We start from the raw sequence: 4880 nt of genomic DNA, 5'->3' as shown, positions 1-4880 counted from the left end.
CAGTTGATAGTGCAGCTTCTGGGCGGTCGAGCGCCTGTGAGCGCCGCCCCGGTGCTAATGCTTTCGCGTTCACTTGCGCCGGATCCCGGTACGGCTTGAGCAAGTCCACATATAAGATCAAGTGGGTACGTATCCGTTTTGGAAGGTATTTATATACGCAAGGCCCCGCATGGCCACAACTTTTATTGGTCCGATAAACCGTGGACGGAGCTTCGTCATAAAGGCAGCAGAAATTGCATGGGTAGGAAGATTTACAGCATTAAATAAAACCAGGTCTCTGACCTCAAAGTTTTCTACCTCTTCCGTCTGCATATTCCTTCTGCATGTCTTGGCTGTCAGCCGTCGCATCGCGAACGTGTCGTAAGACACTTAGTTTGGTAGACAGGAAGTCATCGACTTCTTTTCGCACAGTGAGAGGGCTGACACCAGCTATCCGCTCGGCTAACACTTGGATCGCGGCGTCAGCAAGACGCAAGGATGAACGAGCCCGTTCACGCGTGTAGCCGGTAGACTAATGTACTGCATTGTCAAGAGCGAGCTATACGAGTGGCAATCACGTGAAACGTCTTTTATTTCGACGTCGTCGCCATGGTCAAACCCAGTATCTTGTGAAAAGGATATCCCGACTTCGAGAACTAGTGGAGATTCGAAGTGCCACTTCGGCAAGACTGCCCAGACGTTGTGGATGCTTATGATCAAAGGGATCATGACGTTCCGTGTCGTCGTACGCCCCACGCATCTCAACAATAGTTTGAAAAGCCGAAGAGCCATGAGCTGAGCTCATGCTATAGCCCTGAGCTACTGCGGTCGCAGACTCACCGGTGTAAGAGACCCCGGGGCTCGCGGGTGTGTGATGGATTGACCCATACGTCGCAGGATGACAATCCATAGGAAGTCGGAGACACGTCTTCATTTTTTGGCAGACAAAACGAAAGATGATGTTCCACGTGCGCGTTACCTCTTTTTTGCTCAACGGCAAGTTGTACAGCGAGGGAGATTCCCGGTGCCGCTAAACCCATCGCTCAAAGAGCTCTTCTTCGTCCGCAGCGGATTCTCCAGGGGCGAGCACCACATGAATCGCTCACATCGCGGGTACAGGAATGCCTCCTCCTAAGCCGAGTGTGGTACGTATCCATGGAGGCCTTCGCGCTGGCACGGTCAGAACGGAAGTCTTCCGTGTGCATCCGCCTTCATTCGAAGAAGCGGTAAATGTTGCATTGAATGCAAAATTCAACTTTAGGTATTTAAGTCGACACAACTTGATTGGAATGCATTTGTCGAGCGGGCCTGAGTTAAGAAATCTCAGTTATGATATGAAAGAAGAGGGAGAGCACCGAGATGCCGGGCAGCGTGTAAACACCCGATGGTCTCTTGTCTTTGGAGACACCTATCACTTTCGGATTGTTTGTACCCTGCGCAAGGTGCGTAAAGGTTCGTCGAGCCGACGTCCCGCTTCTAACCAGTCTTCAGACTTGTCGCGGGGAAACGAGCAAGCCCAGGAGGCACGAGGCGCCCTACTGGGGAAACACTGAGTACTGTTGTACCTCAATGCGACAGAGGGCAGTAGGGCCCAGTACCAAAGAGCACCGTGCTCTTGAACACGAAACGTGTGTGCAAGCCGGGCTTGCTGGTCGTAAAAGCGACCGTGAAGAGCTTTGAGAAGTTGTTGAAGATCCTGATCGATTCCGGGGCATCGGACAATTATACTCGACGCTCTAATCCACTGAGCACTCACGTTTCGAAGCAGTTGCTGCCTGCTAAGAGTGGCATGGTCGAACGAGGTCCGCGGTATCGAGGGCGAAGCCCTTGTGATGCGCGTGGAGTGGCGCCCAATCCACTGAGCACTGCTCACGCTCTGAAGCAGTTGCTGTTGGCTAAGAGTGGCGAGGTCGAATAATGTCCGAGGCATCCTGGGCAAGGCCTTACGGATGCGCGTGGAGTGGCATGTTATCCGCTGGATGAAGACTTCGGAAGTAGCAGCTCTTCGTCGGATGTTGTTAACAACATCAAGACTCCAATGGAGCAGTGAGTAGAAACACTGGACGACGCTGAGTATGCGCATTCCCTCTTGAAGAGATGTAGAACCTCTATAAATAGAAAAGGCGATGTCCTATGTTACCGTCAAGACGCAGGACGCTGTGAGTTGCCCGGTGCCACTTCTTGGTCATGTTAAGCAAGTATGTTCAAATCACGCCAAAACGACTAGATTCCCGACCAAACTTCTTGGAACAGATGCCAATCCTGCAGCAAAAAATCTGCTTCCATAGTTGTGAAAGAAATACTTATGCGTGTCTCGATCTCGGTACTTCTGAATCCAAATCGGCCGCTTCACATTCTCTGCAATACCTCGGCCTTTGCCGTTGGTCGAGCAATATTTCAGTCGAAGGGGCATGAAGGCAATATTGAGTTCAAGATAATGCCAACTTTAAGATGTTGTAACTCCGATTCTTGACTTGGAGCTATTTGAGATGTTGTAAGCCCTTGTCGAATTGCGGGTGCACTTACCTATCGTAAAGCCATTTGTGATTTACAAAGACCATACGTCTTTACGCGTTTCCAAAGAGAATGATAATATAGTTTTTCTTTTCTAAGTACACTTGCCTGGTATAGAGCACATCAAGTCTGCACAAAATAGGAGATGGCGTGATTTTGTAGCTCTTACTTTTTGCTGTCGCATAATGTTGACGTCTTGCATTGATGATACGAAACATACGGCGTACCTAACAGACAAGAACGCAATGGATATTGAAATCAGCTGTCACTTTATATGAAGCTTGGTAGCACATTTGAGCCGCTTGTTCCTGTCCAAAGTTGTATTAGGCACGGACGCCGCCTCTTTTATGAAGAGTCGCTTCCTCCATAAGATCGGCTTAGTCGATCTCGACCTACGCGTTCAATAATTTAATAAAGTTTACACCCAGTGAATACCCAGAATCTACTTATACTCAAAAATACTTCGGAAGAGGTTCGTCATAAGACTCTTTGTGGGAGCTTGACATATCACACCTCCTACCGAGAGAAAAGAGGCAGCCAGATCATCAAAGGCTCGTAAAATCGCAGTTCAGTATTTGTCAGTACCACGGTGTTGATTTGTGACACATAATTTCTCTCTTCCTCCACAGCTTGGTTATCATTACCTTTAATGTGCTCTCGAACTCTCTTACCCAGATAAAGATATTTCCCTTCAGGTCGAGGTGACTTTGGGGCTGTTAAAGAATAGCTGGTGAATGCTTTCAGACAGTGTAACAGCTTCCGCCTTTTCGATCGATTGTGCTTTTCCCCCCAATAAAACCTTGTCTAGCGTCTTGATCTTATTGCTCCAACGACAAAAGGTCGAATCAGTCATTTCCATCCTCGCGATAGTACAGACATAATCAGTAGTAGACGTCAAGCATTATGCTTAGAGGTAGCTTTAAATCTACGTGTCCGTGTAAAAGTGCAATGAGGATGAATTCTTAAGCGCCACCCATGAAGTACATCTGAAAGACCAAATACTTAAAATCAAAGAGATGTCTGTTTGCTCTCTAGCTGAACTATACAATCCAATACATAGCATAAGACGAACGTGCCACGGGCCTTTCCCTTACGGAACCCCGTCATATACCACTACTGAAATACAAAAATCTTTCATCATAAAATTTCACTTTAGTGCTTATCAGCCAAGTCTGAGGGTCAAAAGTGTAATGTGGGCGTACAACATCACAAGGTGCGTGTCCTGTTACATGCCATTTCTGACTCAAGTTGAACGAACTGATACCAGATGCACCTAAATTTCACTTCTGAATGCTGAAATGGGTTACTTAGGAATTTCTCATCTTCTTAAAGAAAAAGCAATTTTGCGCTAACCAAATTAGCGACTAGACCACGAAAAATCTTGTGATTCTACTCATGTCTAATTAGTCAAACAATAGTCTTCAAAACCAAACTTTAAATTCGAAACCAAAACAAAAATCAAACCCAAAATAAAGTATTTTGCTATGATGTACTATCAAAAACAATTTTAGCAAAAATGCTGTTTTGTTTTAGTTCGATAGGTTTTTAACTGAGCATACCCGAGTATTTAGCGTGAACTACGAGGATGTTATAGAAATTATAAAAAAATATTCAATGAAACTGTTTTGTTTTGCATCATAGCCATATACTTTTTTTTCTGACCTTAATTTTGGTTTGGAGTCTATCATTTGACCAATTCGGCGGACACCGAAACTCGAACTAAAATTAGTACAATCAGTAAGTTGGCTCTGATACGTAATATGTGCGCGCTGATGTTCATTCCTTTTCAGTTCGGTATTCGGTCTTACTACCGGTATAAGAATAGCACATCCCTTGCACGAAGTATCAATCTGTGATGTTACCATTACATCGTGACAAGGATGGACCATCATTAGTAAAATATGGACCTAACCTAATCTGCATTCACCCTATGACCACAGATTACAACTGGAGACCGTAACACACAGTAGAAGTAATCCAGCCTTACCTGCAGATATCCGAATAAAATTTGAAGACAGCATAGACATTTTGTATACTCATCCAGTTACGCTCTTTTAACCAAAAACGATATAAGTTCTGACGTATATGAGTTGTACAATCTTGACGCTGAAAAATGGATAACGAGCCTCCGTGAAGATAAGAGAGAAAACAACAAATTCCTTTTGCCCAGCGAAACTAATGATTCGAAGTTATGAACCAATGAAACTGTTTAATGACGACAATACCAGCTGCGTGACAAAACAACAGCCGGCGAATCTTCCGATGTGCTATGTGTCGTCTTTAAAATTCTCGGATAGACGACAAGAACATTATACATAACAGCAGATCATCTCCAATGTGTTACTTTTCAGATTATCGACGAGCCAAAATACCCGAGGCATCGCTTC

This window comes from Plasmopara halstedii (genome assembly GCF_900000015.1).
Source record: "Plasmopara halstedii genome assembly, contig: Scaffold_1211, whole genome shotgun sequence".
Classification (NCBI taxonomy): Eukaryota; Oomycota; class Peronosporomycetes; order Peronosporales; family Peronosporaceae; genus Plasmopara; species Plasmopara halstedii.
Note: the sequence above shows the minus strand (reverse complement) of the source record.